Consider the following 17,118-nt stretch of genomic DNA (forward strand, 5'->3'; position numbering starts at 1 on the left):
CAAGCCCCGAATATAGATTTAGAAACCCTAAAACTTATATATCTATTTTTCTAGAATTCTTTATCAGGTTTTTTCCCCAATTTTACCTCCAAACGACCTTGAACCTTATGTGATAGAAGTTAATGGACCTCGGATTCTGAATCAGCGACACCGAAAAATCAAGCATACCCTATACACCATCGACATATAGAAATGGACCGGTAACGCTTTGAGGAGAACTGAAATGGGCTCTAGAGAGAGAAAAAACATATGAGACGTAGACCTGCCTTTATCTATTTCAGGACTCTGTCAGGTGATTTGGTGGCCCCGGGTATTGCCTAAATATTCTGTACGGTTAATTAAAAAAAAAGATAAATAATACATTAGAAATTTGTAGTTATAATAAATTGAATTCTAAAGAACATTCATGTGAAATAACCTGTTTCAGATAGATTATTTTAAAAACTTGTTAACCTTGAATTCTTCTTGAAATTGGATTGAAAATGATACAATAATAATCGTTTTGTGAGTTTAGAAATACTGTAAAAACTGTCAAAAATTTGAACAATATTTCTATGACATAAAAAATAATCATTTGTATTGCATAGGTACAAAACTTCATATTTTGAGGTTTTGTTTTTGTTGGAACATTTTTTATTTTACGATATTCAATAACTTTACTTACGTATGAAAACATATTCCCATGTTAACGTCTTGGCGACGCCCACATTATTGGGGCACTTGCGACACAAAGCACGGTCCTGTGCTGCGCCAAACTTCACCCAATGAAAATATTCTCGACCAATCAGCTTTATCTAGAAAGAGATAGGTCTACGTCTCATATGGTTTTTCTCTCTCTAGGGCCCATTGCCGTTCTCCCCACATCATTACCGGTCCATTTCTATATGTTGATGCTATTCACGTCTGCTTATCAAGCTTATATGTTTTATATTTATATACGCCGCACAGTAAGAAATATTAAAACCACCCCCATCACCCTCATAAAGTGGGGGGTGTAAAAAGGCAAGAAATGATAAATATTTATTTTACGAGTGCTATAACTCTGGTAATTTTATTCTCGAAAAAAGTCATAAGAGAAAATGTTCTTATTTTCAATGGCTACGAATAACATACAAAAGACATCCAAAAAGACATACAGAAAGACATATAGACAGAGACTTATTCGTAAAAAACAGTTTTTCGGTTTCAGAGGGTCTCAAAACGTGAACATTTGACAGAAACAGGAAGGGGGATTATATTTTACAAAAATCTAATAGCTTCTCTAGTGAGAATGTAAAAATAAAATTTACAAATTTGAACAATTTTAAAATCAAATATTAAAAAGAATAATTAAAAGAATTAGTGTAGTGTGAATTATTATATATAATATTACTTTGTTTGATATATTTTGTTTATAAAACAAATGAATATTATAAATAAAAATTCATGCTATGTATAAACTATGTATAAATTTTCACCTTGTTTAAAACGGTGTTAGTTTTTAAAAGAGATAAATAATTTTTTAACAATTCCAAGTTATGTTCGCGTTTGACATTGAATACGAAATATTTACAACTTTCAACATATTTAGCTTATGCTGTTGTTTCATCTAAAAATTGGTATTTTTAAACTAAAATAGTTAGATTTAAATCCAATGATTTTTATTTTTAATAATAGAATTTAGAAACTTGAGAAATTTTGGATTCTCTTAAAGTTTTTCAATGGTATTAAACATTTTTATTAAAATATTATTAGTTTTTTAAGAAGATTAATCATTTTTCAACAATTTTAAATTAAGTTGGCCTTTGCTTTCGTAACTTTATATTTTTAAAGAAAAATCATTATAATCTGAAAAAAATTTTTTAACAGATAACGTTATTGCTAGTAAAAAATTACCTGGTTGAGAAAAACAGTTTTTCATATTTTAGATTAAACTAGCGGCTGTTAATTTATATTTTAAGAATATTTACAATTTAAAAATAAATTAAGGTTATGTTAATAAACATTTTTATAGCAAAAAGATTAGTTTTTAAGGAATTTCAATAATTCAACAATTTAACAATTTTAAGTTAATTTGTCGTTTGACCCACAAAATTTATATTTTTAAAAAAACATCATTATAATTTGAACAAATTTTTTTTTGACAGACGGCGTTATTACTAGTAAAAAATTATTAGATTGAAATTTTTTTTTTAATATAAGGTTAAACGAGCGGTTGTTAATATATATTTCAAAGAATATTCACAATTTAGAAGCAAATTAAGGTTATGTTAATTTTTTAAAAATAACTATCAATAATGATTTCTGGAAACTCAAATATTATATCTTGAATTTAAGCATCAAGAAATTGAATAATTTCAGATTAAAAATTTAGAAAATAGGACAATGTTAATACTTCAAAAATTTTATATTTTAAGACTAGGGCATTCAAAATTAAGGGGATTTGCAATTGTAATGTTTATAATTTAAAGCATTCAAAATTAAATAATTAAAAACTGCAAACTTTTGAATTTGAACAATTTTAAATTTAAAGCGATGAAAATTTGACAATCTATTATTCAAAATTAAATTGAATATTTCAAAGTCAAAGCTCTTAAATTTTTGGAATTTGAAATTGCGTTATTACATAATTATTTATTTCATTTTATCATAGTAATTATACTTTCCGAAATTGTGGAATTGTGGAACTGTGAAGTGTGTAGAAGGGTGTGGATGTAAGAGATTAATTGAGGGATTGTGAGATTGAAAAGGGGAGGTAGATATTTTGGAGGATTGAGCCAGATTTGTGTGGAAGTTTGTTTGGAGATTTGTGACAGGGTGAGAGGACTGTGTTGATCGGGTTGGTAGTAGCACGGTTGGGTAGCGACGCCGAAAGGCGACACAGGTACCAGACCGCGACCGTACATAGAGGCAGGGAAGCATAGAAGGCGGGAGAGTTTGAACTGGATTCATGGCTAGCGGAAAGAGCATCTCCGCGGAAGAAACAGATCTAGAGCAGGAAGTGTTCAGTACGTCGAAAGAGGAGAAGAAGAAAAGGAAGGCAAGGGGGAAGTATAAAAAAACTATAGACAAGGAAAGATTAAGAGCAAAAAGCGTAGGTTCAATTGAGGCTTTTATCAAAAGGAAGAGAGGGAAGAGGGAAAGCAGGGAAGAGAAGGAAGATACTGGAGCGAGCGTGAAGTATCAAGAGATGTTTAGATCGCCGCCGAAAAAGCAGAGTTTGGTAGGGAAGAGTAATGATAGTAACGATGAAAGAGGAATGCCTAAAGGAAATTGGCGAAGTGAAATAGAGGTAATTGTGGATTTATGAAGAAAACCAGGAGAAAACGAGAGAGGAATTAAATAAGGAAATTAGACGGGAAATGGATAAAGTTAAGAAGGAAATAAAAAAATGGGAAGAAATCAGGGAAAAGTAGAAAAAGAGGATGCAGTCATTAGAACAAAAGCTAGAAAAGCAGGAAGAAGATAATAATAAAAAGGTAGAGGAGATGCAAGGTGGGATGAAGAAACTTGAAAGCTCAAACCGGGATTTTGGTGGGGGCGAGAGAGGGAATAAGGAGATGGAAGGGCCGAGAAAAATAGAACAAAGAATAGGAGGGAAAGATAGGGATGAAAGAAAATTGAACATAGTGATAAAGGGTATAATATTAGTGGTGAAAGAGCTGTAGGAAGGGGTGGAAGAAGTACTAAAAAGGATTAGTGGGAAGGTAGAAATAGAGGAAATGCGAAATGTAGAAAGGGAAGAGCGAAGAGGGGAGATAATGGTACTGGTGAAAATAAAGAAATGGGAACATAAGAGGGAGGTGATGACAAATGAGAGGTTATTATATGGTAGTCCAGAGAAAATAGTGGATGATTTTACATAGTTAGAAAGGAAGATGCAGTATAAATTAAGGAAAATAGCGGAAGAGGAAAGAAAAAAGGGAAAGAGAATATTAGTTAAGTATGGAAGGATACAGATAGACGCAGTGTGGTGGGATTAGGATGAAGAAAGGGGACAGATAGTGAGAAATGAGGTGCAGGGAAACTAGGAGAGAAAGGAACAGGCGATAGGAAAATAAAAAATAGTAGGAAGGAAAAAAAGATGAGAAACGAAAGTAGGGAAGAATGAAAGATTTGTTACTGGAATATAGCAGGATTGGAGAGAAAGAATAGGGAGTTTATGAGAAATTTGACACAATGGGATGTGGTCATAATGATGGAGACGTGGCTAGATGAAAAAGGATGGGAAAGAGTAAGGGGAAGGTTACCAAGAGATTAAAAATGGCATGTGGAAAATGCAAAGAGGAAAAACAAAAAGGGCAGAGCAATAGGAGGAATGGTGACGGGAGTAAGGAATGAATGTATAACAGGGAAAGATAAGAAAGACAGGAAAGAACAAAAAGAAGGATTAATAGTAGAAGAGGTAATGATAGGAGGAGAGAAGTGGAAGGTATTGGGGGTCCATGTGAACGGAGATATGTAGGAGAAAGCAGAGGATGCTGAAAGAAATAATTGAAGAAAATAAAGAAGAGAGTAGGCTGGTAATAGGTGGGGATTTCAATGCGAGAACAGGTGACAGAGGAGAAAGGGAATGGTGAGAAGCGAGAGGAAGAAAATTCAAAGATAAGTTACTAAATGGGGAGGGGAAAAAGTTTTCGAAGAACTTGGAGGAGTTGGGATGGTATACCTGGAACAGAAATATATAAGGAGATGAGAAAGGAGAATATACACGATCAGGAGGTAAAAAGGGAACAGTAATTGATTATGTGATAGTGGATGATGAGGTAAGGGAGAAGGTTAAGAAACTAGAGATGGGTGATTATATCGATGGAAGAGGGAAATGTGGACGAGGAGATGGAAAAAATGATAGGAGAAATAAAAATAGAATTAGAGTGTACAAACAAAAATGACGTTAGTAAAGGGGGAGTAGAAGTGGATGGGATAAGGACGGTAAAGAGAAAGAAAGGAGGTCAGAAAGGAATGAAGAAAGTGGAGAAAAATAAAAAGTAATGGGAAAGAATATAGGAAAAAAGAATGAGTATGCTGAGTTGTGTTATGAAAAGAAAGAGGAAGAGAATAAAAGGTTTTAGAAAGAGGCGAAAAAGGTGAGGGCGGAAGAGGAGGTATGGAAGGTAGTAAACAGAGAAAGAAAAAGAAGAGGAAGAGTAAACCAAGATATTGAAATGGTAGAATGGAAGAAATATTTTTGGATTTGCTAGGAGGAGTAGAGAAAACAGTTATAAAGGGAGGAAAATATGGTAGAGAAAGGGATGAGGAAGAAGACATATCAAGGGGTGAAATAGTTAAGGTTTTAGGAATAATAAATACGGAAAGGCACCTGACATAGATGAAATTCCAAATAAAGTATGGAAATATAGAGGAAAGGAACTAGAGGAATGGGCATGGATAATGTGTAATAGAGTATGGAGAGGAAAGGGGTGGCCAGAGTTATGGAAAGAAGGAGTAGTTATACCAATAGTAAAAAGGGAAATAGGAGAGGAGGTTAAAGATTATAGGGAGAAGACGTTGATGCCAACACTGTATAAAGTATATGTAACTGTTTGTCGGAGAGATTGAAGATAGAAGTTGAAGAAAAAAGATCGAGTCACCGAATCAGACAGGGTTTAGAAAAGGAATAGGGGTAATGGACAACATCTAGGTTCTGAACTATCTAGTAAATAAGAGAATTAAAAGGGAAAAAGGGGCAATGATAGCAATGTTCGTGGACTTAAAGGCGGCATTTGACTCATTAGACCGAGGCGAAATAGAAAAAGTTATGGTAAAAAAGAGGATAAGAGAGGGGTTAATAAAGAGAGTATCAGAAATTGTTAGAGAGACAGAAAGGATGTCCTTGGAGCCCATAGGGATGTAAAAGATATATACACTGGCATATGCAAATGACATAGTGTTGATGGTAGAGGATGAAGAAGGGATGGCAGGATTAATTACAGGATTAGAGAAATACTTAAATGGGAAAAAGCTGAATGTAAATGTAGAAAAGGCAAAGATAATTAGGTTTAGAAAAGGAGGGGGAAGGAAGAAATAATGGACAGGGAGATGGAAGGGAATAAAGTTAGGAGAAGTAAAAGAGTATAAATATTTGGGATATATCTTGCAAACGAATGGAGATCATACAGCTCACAGAAGAGAAGCAGCAGGGGTAATGAAACAGATATGGGGAATAGGAAAAAGAAGGTTGAAAAAAATTGGAGAAGGAGAATGTGGTTATTTGATACGCTGGTATTTGCCAGTATTGTGTTATGGGGCAGAGATATGGGGATGGAAAGAAAGGAAAGATATTGAGAGTTTACAAGAAAGGTATATAAGGTGGACACTAGGGGCATACTGCAGGACGCCAAGATATATGGTGAGAGAAGGAGAACAAAGGGATATGTTAAGTATTAAAGCGGGAAAGAGGGTATGGAAATTTGAGACGAAGCTTTGGGAGAAAAAGCGAGAAGAGTTAACGAGAAAGTGTGTACAATAAATGGTATAAGATGATAAAAAAAGAAGCAGTGCCAAAGTATTTAGAAAAGGGATGGGGAGAGAAAAGGTGGACTAGAATAGCAAGATTGAGGTTGGGAAACGAGGTAAGGGAGGGGATGTACTGGAAAAAAGAAGAGAACAGAAAGTGTAGAATATGTGAATGGGAGGAGGAAAGATGGGAGCATGTATGGGAAGAATGTAGGAGAGGAATCGAAGATAAAGGAAGCTGGAAAGAGAATGTGGTTAAGATTCTAGGGGAGGATGGATTAGGAGAATTGTAAGAAATGGAAGTTACGTTAACCCTTAGGGGACACATTATGAATATTAGATAAACATGTTCTAATATTATATATATTATTAAACAACAAAATTTTTTATGAACTAATTATTTGTTGAAAAAATGTTTTTTATGATTTTCCATAACACAGGCCCACAAAAAAAACAAAAGTGTCTGTGAAATTGACTAGACCTATATATTCTTATGTATTTTTCGACGCTGAATCCGAATTTGCAATAAAAAAGTAGGGTCCAGCTACTTTTTTATGGGGTATTGCTCGAAAAACCTCATTTTTTACGGTTTTTTCATGGTTTTTTTTTAATAAAAAAAAGTAAAGAAAAATTTTATTTTTTTGACTTCAGAATCGAATTCTGTGGGAAAAAATACATCGAAAACCATGTTTTGATTTTTTTTTTACAAAAATTTCAACCCACCATACGGCGATGAAACGGCAGAAGATCGCGAAAAGTGAAAATTTGCTTCAAATTTGATTAAAATGACATTAAAATCAAGCTTTACGATTTTAATCTAATTGATTGAAATGATTGCAAAGTTCAAGTTCATCACGCTAGCAAATATCTAGTATCCAACATCTCACTATCGTAGTTGCGAAGTATTAGCGAAAATTCTACAAACTCAATTGATTAACCCATTAAAACTCTAAGGCACTTCTTAAAAGAAGCTAAAAATATTATAATAAAGTTCATTAATATCGCTATACATAGGTTCTAAGTCTTACTTTATGATCAAAGGTCGAAAAAAGTTCTAGTTTTGTGCTTTATGTAGTGGAAAACCTCCAGTACAGTATCCAAAACATCGATTGTTTGAAAAATATCAATTTATCACGTTTATTGTCCACTTACGCCGACTAGGAGTTGTTTTTTGAAAAAAATGACTTAAAATTCGTGATCAGCGACCTCAAAAACCTCCAGTAAAGTATTTTCAATCTTTATAAATCGGTTTAAAATCGTAAAGCTTGATTTTAATGTCATTTTAATCAAATTTGAAGGAAATATTCACTTTCCGCGATCTTCTGCCTTTTCATTGCCGTATAGTGGGTTGAAATTTTTGTAAAAAAAAATCAAAACATGGTTTTCGATGTATTCTTTCCCGCAGAATTCGATTCTGAAGTCAAAAAAATAAAATTTTTCTTTACCTTTTTTTATTTAAAAAAAACCATGAAAAAATCGTAAAAAGTGAGGTTTTTCGAGCAAAACCCCATAAAAAAGTAGCTGGACCCTACTTTTTGATTGCAAATTCGGATTCAACGTCGAAAAATACATAAGAATATAAAGGTCGGGTCAATTGCACAGACACTTTTGTTTTTTTTTGTGGGCCTGTGTAATCATACGTTTTTTCTAGATATATTGCAAGAAATTTCATTAACAAATGCAGTAATCAGGCATTTTCCGACGGAACAATTCATACTTTTCTATGCACATTTTTTTAAATTTGGAACTTTATGATATTTGCATCAAAATTAATAATTTTTTTGTCAATCTTGTAATCTTTTAAACAAATTTAATAAACAAATGCATTATTCGGGAATTTGTCTACAGAAAAATTCGTTTTTTCTCCTATGTCCACAGTTTTAATTAAGATGTCGAAAAATATAAATTTTCCATCGACAGATGCTCGAATTATGCATTTGTTTATTAAATTTGTTTTTGAAAAAATATAAAATTTATTAACCAATTATGAATTTCCCTGAAATAATCATGAACTTCCCAATTAAAACGACTCTAATATAAAAAAACGAGTTTTTCCGTCCATAGATGCCCGAATAATGCATTTATTTGTTAAATTTGTTTTTCAAAATCATAAAATGTGTCAACTCATCATGAAAGTTGCCGAATTTATTATGAAGATCCCAATTAAAAGTCTGATATCGAAACAAAAAAGAATCCTTTCGTCGACAGATGCCCCAATAATGCATTTTAAAATTAAATTTGCCTGATTACTGCATTTGTACATAGAAATTGTTTATAATATAAACAATTATAATCGAAAAGGAAATTTTTATACATAATATTGTTTCGATTCAAATTTCTTGCAACACAACTTAAAAAAACGTGTATTTATGGAAAATCCTAGAAAAAGTTTTTTCTACAAATAATTTTGTTGATAACAAATTTTTTTCTACATTGTCTAATATTGGATTATCTTTAACTAATGCTATTTTATGCAACTTAAGCGATTTCAACCATTATCCTGTTATTGACGAGCACCGGGAAAATCAAATAGAAAAAGGTCATTTTTTCGTCATATTTTGTTTATTTATAAAGAAATTGAAAACCTAATTAAAAACTCAGACTGGACAACACTCTTAGAAATTTTATTAGCTTTTTTCCAATTTTTATTTTCGAATTCGGTGAAGATTTGTGGGCTGTACGTTATTCTGAACCAAACAAGTCATTTATCTTCCCAACATGTCGACTTGAGCATGTCTCAGTTTTTAGACAGAGCCAGACTTCAATTTATGTCTCTGAGAAAAGTTTTTATGCCTTCAAGACATAAATTTATCTCTTGAGTCGTATTTTTATGACTTCAACACGTTAGGTTCATAACTTCGAGCGTATTCCTGACATACAAAAAGGTTATTTCTAACAGTGATAAAAGCTAATCTTTGTTAATGCTTAAATAATCTTGTATATTTTTATACAATATACATATTAAATCAACTTATTTATGGATTGTTATTTGTATTATACTTGCTTGGCAATGAGGCCGAAAATGTTGTTTGTTTTTACGTATTTCTAAAGGCTTAGGAGATCCTTCTAGAAAGTTACCATTTTTATTTTTTTTTTCAGAAAAATTTTAACGATTTTATTCGTTCAGACCCACGGATTCTGAATTTTTAAATTAAAAAAAACTAATTTAATAATTACAAATTTTTCATTCATCAATTTTAATCTTATTTATGAGCCAAAAAAGGTTCTATAATATCAGCCAAGACAAGGCTCGTCTTGAGTCAAGTAAACGTCGTCTTAGCCAAGACAAGGCTCGACTTAAGACAAGTAAATGCCGTTTTACCTGCCGTGTTCATAAAAGTAAGACGAAGGCCTATGTCTCGACTCAGTTTTGAGACGCAGCCAGACATCGATATCTGGGAAATGAACTCAAGACATAACCAAGTCAAATTCAAGTCAAAGCATGTTTACTCGGGAACAAACTAAAAATCTACAGACACATACTGAAAGACAGACAGAGAAATTCCTGAAAACCTGTTTTTCGGATACAGGCGGTCTCGAAACGTGGGCATTTGACAAAAAAGGGGCACGGTGAATCTTGACACAAATCTAATACCTTCTCTTGATGAGAATGTAAACATTAATTAATTTGTCATGAATAATGTTTTGGTAGTTCTGTTTTCTGTTCGAATCGTCAAAAACAGAATTAAGAACATTTAAAAAATAGTAAATTTTTTGAAAACCAACACACCCGACGAATAAGAAAATTAAAAAATATAAGTTGTGGTAAGAATGTTGTTACGTCCCGAGCAAAAGGCGAGGGTAGTTTTTAATGGAATAGGTAAGGGAGGTTAAAGGGCTGATTAAGTCAGGGTGGTGAAGCCTGACTAATTATTTAATGTGGGATCGTCGTCACTCGTGAATCCTACGGGGATTGCGTGTTATTAAAACTCAAAAATATGGCAATTTTCACCAGTTATTGGTACATTTATTATAGTATAAGAACATAAAATTAATTTACAATGAAAGAATTATAAAACTTACGCTACCTTTCAGTCTTGAAAGGGCAAGAGAAGATTTGTAGTGTCGATGATATCCCCGATGATTTGTAGAATAGCGACGGAATTCTACCGGGTATTTTTAGTTGATGCTCACGAAATATTTGGAAATCAATGTATACGACGACCGTGGGCCGAAGGGACTTAGTTTACACTTAGCACTTCTTACTATTTCACGATGAAAAATACAAGTACGCGACTTTACACAATGCGGTTCTTCGTTAAGGAATATTTCACGTTTGTTGATTTGATCGCGATTTTTTCCAAGCGGTTCGTACAATTGAAGTTTCAAGTTGACAGCGTGACTGCCACGAACTAAAAGACAATCACCAGAGTGAGTCTGGAGTTTATAAAGGAATAACCCTCTTGTAAAGTCACGTGCAATCTAGAGAACTCGACGAGGCACGTACAATTGAGAAAACTCATCGAGGCACGTACGATTGAGGAAACTCGACGAGGCACGTACTGACAAAGTCTCGTATCTATTTTTGCTTGCTGTAATATATAACATTTTTAATAGGATAAATGACATATTTGTAAATTATCAATGGTTTGAATTAGTCGGTATACTCATGGTAATGCACGGGTAATTAACTCACGGTTACTACTCTATCGACCGCTGCATATTTATCATCGGTCGTAGTTTACTACTCATGGATTACCATACAAATGATTACCTACTGCTTTCAAGCTAATGTTTTCATCATTTAAGTTTTACGATGAGGTTTAAAGTTTGTTTTTAAATGTTGAGGATGTAACAATGTGTCCACGCAGCGGGCTGATTTTTATTGTCAATATAGATTTTCACGATTAAAACACAAAATACGCATGCTATCAAAAAGTGATTTGAAACAAATTTGTGGATATTTTTAAAATGCACAACTTTTGACTTGCCACCTTTTTACCTATTTTGCACAGTTTAAGGGCAAAATGTAATTTTTGATTTTCCATTATTTTTGAATGCTGTCAAAATTTGAATGTTCGATTTTTGAAAAAAAACTCAAAAAGTTGTTAGTATAATCTTGTAGTACATTGAAAAAGAAACATGTTTCTTTTCTCGATTTTTTTCCACATCATGCGTTATTGGGCTTTAAATGTTGGTTATCGTGTTTTTTGGAATTTTCTAAATGCTATAAATCTGGTAAATTTTGGTTTTAAAGAAAAAAGGCATAAGGATAAATAGTTCGCCTGTTTCAATACTATAAATATCGGTACAGAAAATTTGTGCATTTTGAAAAAAAGTCGTCTAAAAAATTTTCAAAATACGCTCAATTTTTGAATTTGTATCCAAAATTGCCGGCTAACGAACTAAACCTTTATTTTAGGACACTAAAATAGTATACCAAATGCCAATCCAATCTGTCGATTCTTTCGAAAGTTATCGTGCTAACAAACTAAAAATCTACAGACACACGCACAGAAAAACAGACAGACACATTCGTAAAAACCCGTTTTTCGAATTCAGGGGGTCTCAAAACGCGGACATTTTACAAAAACGAAAGGGAGGGGTCAAATTTCACACAAATATAATACCTTCTCTTGATATGAATGTAAAAAATCATTAATTTGTCATGATGTTTTGGTAATTCTGTTTTCTGTTCGAATCGCGAAAAATAGCATTAAGATCATTTTAGAAAAAGTAAATTTTTTGAAAACCCCCACAGGAGACGAATAAGAAAATTAAAAAGCATAAACTGTGATGAGAATTTTCCTACGCAGCAGGCTCATTTTTTATTGTCAATATCGTTTTTCACGTTTAAACACAAAATAAACCTGCTATCAAAAAGTTATTTCAAACAAATTTGTAGATATGTTTAAAATGCACAACTTTGTCCAGCCATCTTTTCATCTATTCTGCGCAGTTTAACCGTAAAGTGTAATTTTTTATTTTCCAATATTTGTTAGCCTGTTTAAATACTCGTAATATAAATATCCGTACAGAAAAATTGTGAATTTTGAAAAAAAGTCGTCTAAAAAATGTTCAAAATAAGCTTAATTTTTACATTTTGTCCAAAATTGCTGGCTAACGAACTAGACCTTTATTTTGGGACACTAAAAAAGTATACCAAAGGCCAATCCAATCTGTCACTTTCTTCGAAAGTTGTCGTGCTTACAAACTAAAAATCTACAGGCATACACACATACACAGGCAGTCACATTCATGACAACCTATTTTTCGGATTCAGAGGGTCTTAAAACGAAGACATTTTACAAGAACGGGGGGGGGGGGGATTTTACACAAATCTAATACCTTCTCTTGATAAGAATGTAAAAATTAATTAATTAATTAAATAATGTTCTGCTATATAAAAATTTGCATAAATCGTACAGTTTTCAATTTTTCGAACTCTTTTCTCATACGTTTTTTTACAAAGATTTAAATATGGAATTGATTTCCTAAAACAACAATTGAAAATATGCAAAAAATAATTTAACTTCACTTAGTTTACAAAGGCCACAATACTTTTTTCTTTAGAAATTTAATCCTCTTAAAAACTATCTAAAGCATATAAAAAATAAAGAACTTTTGAGTTGAAAACCGCTTTCATAACCTCAGCGACAAATAAATATTTTCTGATATTAAAAACCTTTGTAAAACGCACAGTTTTCGATTTATTTAATTATTGTATAATACTTTTAACTCAGTTTTTAATTTAAAATAACAATTCCTAAAAAATAATTTAAAATATGTAGAAAAAATTGATCGCTAGTTTAAATATTACGTATTAAAAAAAGTGCTCGATACTTTATTTTTCTTTCTAATATAAAGTAGTTCGAAATCAGAAGAAACAAGAATTCTGTAATCGGATGAGAAATTTTTGTTTGCTTCATCCTTGTATTTTCAATTATTTTATTTAAACAATTTTTAATGGTGAATTTTTTAATTGTTCTTTTGTAAAATGAAATGTATTCTTAATACGCTTTTTAAAAATGTTATTGAATTTTTTTTAACGTTGCTTTAAAAACGCATAACATTTTTTTAAATTATCAAGAAAATGTACTAATTGTATTTTTAAGCATTTTTAAAACTTATACCTTTGTTTTATGCTGTCATATATTTATTATTTATTATTTACATAATAAAAAATAATTATGTAAGTATATGGGTGATTACCAAAATGTTAACCATTTGTAGTCCAAGACATTTTCTATGATTAATGAATTTCTTGACTGAAAAACTTAATTTTGTTAATTTTATTCAAAAAACCTAAATCTATACTTAATTATTTAAAACTGCAACATTATATGCGTTCTACAGTACGCGGGAAGCATTGCATTGCCAATGAATAACATAAGAATCTGCTCGCTTCGCGGGCACATTCTTATCGCCCACTACGCGCGCGGCTCGCAAGTTTGAGCGCGCCTAGGGCGCGCGACTGTTGGTTCTCGCATTTCGCGCTCGTCAGTATATTCAACTCGCGCTCGATAATATATTTACCTCGCGCTATGCGCTCAACTTTTCTGCACAGAATATTTAAAACTAACGGTAAAAGTATCGACAACAGTAATTTAATCATTGTAAATTCTCTTTTGTTAAAGCTCCTTCGGCTTTAATGAACACATTCTCATGACGTATCTCGTGCTTCGCACTCGAGTTTATCCCTAAAATTTTATATAATTCCCATAAATGTATATTATTATAATTCGTAACTTGCATTGGTATTAAAACAGACGAAATTTCATTGTCCCGTTTGAAAAAATTTGAAAATATTTTTTGCAAATCATTTTGAACTCACCCTAAATTATTATTAGCTTATCTTAAACTTTTTACATTCTTCTAAATTTACTCAATTCTATTCATTCGATATATTTTTTAAAAGTTTTTATTTCATTCATCTTAAAGTCTTTAAAACTCACCCTTAATTGGGAGGCATTTGATTAAATTCTTTTGAAGTTTCTTTAATTTTTCCCTAATTAATTTCAAACTAATTTTTGCATTTATTGAATTATGATTGTACAAAATGTAGAACGGATTTATTATGAAACTGGTTAGTTTAAATAAGTTTGTTTTGGTAATGTTATATTAAACATTTTTTTAAACTAATTGAAAATTGTACATTTCAGTATTTTTTTAAATATTATATTTATTTTATAAGATATTGTCATAAAACTATTCAGCTTCTACGGTTTTAATTTTTTAAAGAATGGTTGCGTATGAAATTCCGTGATTCATAAAGTGCGCTTTAAATACTTTAAATCATAATGTTTGTTTATTTTTCATGTTTTGAATTTGAAAATAAAAATGAGAAAAAAACCTTTTCGGAGACTAAAAAAACTGGTAAATTTTGGTATGCTAAAAGTTAAAAAAAAGTGGCCTGTCATATGAAAAAAATAGGTGAAGGGAATTTTGTAGCTACGTTTTGGAATATACGCCCTTGTGAATATTTTAATTTGTCACGTGCTATTTCTCTAAACAGTCAATTTGATTATTTATAATGTTATTTTTTACGATTAAAACGAAAACCACGCGTTTTATCAGGATATTATTTCGAAAAAATTTTTAGATTTTTTTGGGTGAAATAACCTTTCTCTTATATCTTGTGTCATTTTACCAAAAATGTAATTTTTTTATTTTTAATGTTGTTAATCACGATTAAAATAGAAACTACTAATCATATAAAAAAAACATCAATAAAAATTGTTGTTCTCTACTTTCGGTAAAAAAATGTTATCTATTTATTCTTTCTTAGCTTGTGTCATGTGTCGAAAATTTTAAGTTTTGTATTTTCACTGCTTTTTTTATAAATAAAACAAAAACTACGTATCCTATAAAACAGTATTCATAAAAAATTTGTAGATATTTTTTGGGTGCATAATGTTTGTCTTATAATTTTTTTCCTACTTTGCATAGTTTGACAACAAAATACAATTTTTCATCTTCGGTTTTTATCCAGGGCTATCGAAAATTAACATTTTACTTTTCAAGTAAAATTAACAAGTGTACAGAGAATTTTTTAATCATGAAAGAATGAGGTCTCAAAAACTTTCAAAATACGCTCACTTTTAGTATTTTCATCCAAAATGGCTGACCAATGAACTTGGCATTTAGCTTAGGATACTAAAAGGGTGAAGTGTGTATCAAACGCCAATCTAATAGATTATTTTGTATAAAAGTTATCGTGCTCGTAGACAGACAGACATAAAGATAGACACATTCGTAAAATCCTGTTTTTCGGATTCAAGGAATCTCAAAACGTGAATTTTTGACAAAAACTGGGAAGGGGGTAAAATTTTACACAAATCTGATACCTTCTCTGATGAGAATGCATTATCATGAAAAAATAACAAATTAATAATTACATTTTTTGAAAACCCACACACGAGGCGAAAAAGAAATTAAATGACAAAAGTTGTGATCAGAATGTGCCCAAGAAGCGGGCAAATTTTTTTTTTTTTTTTACTGTTAATCATGTTTTTCATGATCAGAGCCAAAACTATACATCCTATCAAAAAGTAGTTGATAACAAATTTGGAGATCTTTTTCAAATGCACAATTTTTGTCTTTTCATCTTTTACCGTATTTTGCATAGTTTGGCAGAAAAATATAATTTTTGGATTTTTAATAATTTTGTATGCTATGAAAGTATGAAATTTTGATTTTTCCAAAAAATTCAAAAAAATGTTATGATAATCTTGTAGGGAACTCAAAAAGCAACATTTTTCTTTTCTTGACTTGTTTTCATATCGTGCGTTATTTGGCCTAAAATGTTCATTTTCGTGTGTTTTTTGGAATTTTGTAAATGCTACAACTCTGGTAATTTTTGATATTGTGAAAAAAGACATTAGAATAAATTGTTCGAATTTTTGAATACTATGAATAACCGTACAGAGAATTTTCGAATTTTTGAAAAAGTGATCTCAAAAATATTCAAAATGTGCCCACTTTTTGAATTTTTATCCAAAATGGCTGACTAACGAACTTGACCTTTAGTTTAGGGCATTAAACGAGTACAACAAAGGCTAATCTAATAGATTAATTTTTTCAAAAGTTATCGTGTTCATAGACACAGACAAAGAGACAGACAAACATTCGTAAAAACCTGCTTTTTGGATTCAGGGGGTCTCAAAACGTGGACATTTGACCAAAAAAAAGGGGGGGGGCGTCAAATTTTACACAAATCGCGCTCGAACATAATTACACCTTGCGCTTCGCGCTCGGATATTTATTCTTTGCATTTGGAATGCTTCAAAAAAACTTTATCAAAAAGATCTCTTGTAGATGGCAGTATTTATATTATTACACCTAAGCCATTTCCCTTTCGAGGTAGGCGTGACTCACTCGGCAGGGGAAAGGAGTAGTGTGTGGAAGGGATAGAGATTTTTCAGATTGATCCAGAATTCTCGTGCTATTTAAGTAAATAACACGTTCGTTCCGCAACACTGCTCCGACCCAGGTTGCTGATCAATCTCTCTAGCAATCACCCCAAGCGAAGAACCTCACGAAGCCGTTATGTAAGGTTCCCCACTTGGGTCCATTAATAGCCAAGGTCTTTGTTTCAGGCGTCATTCACTCTACTGACACTCCTTTTATTAACTATTTGCGGCCATACTTTCCTGTCCTGGAATACTTCTCTAGCTTCTTTTATGTCCATGCATTTTGTCATGCAGGCTCTCGTGTTTCTGTGACTTCTTATGTCTCTTCTAA

Source organism: Belonocnema kinseyi, chromosome 2 (assembly GCF_010883055.1).
Source record: "Belonocnema kinseyi isolate 2016_QV_RU_SX_M_011 chromosome 2, B_treatae_v1, whole genome shotgun sequence".
NCBI lineage: Eukaryota > Metazoa > Arthropoda > Insecta > Hymenoptera > Cynipidae > Belonocnema > Belonocnema kinseyi.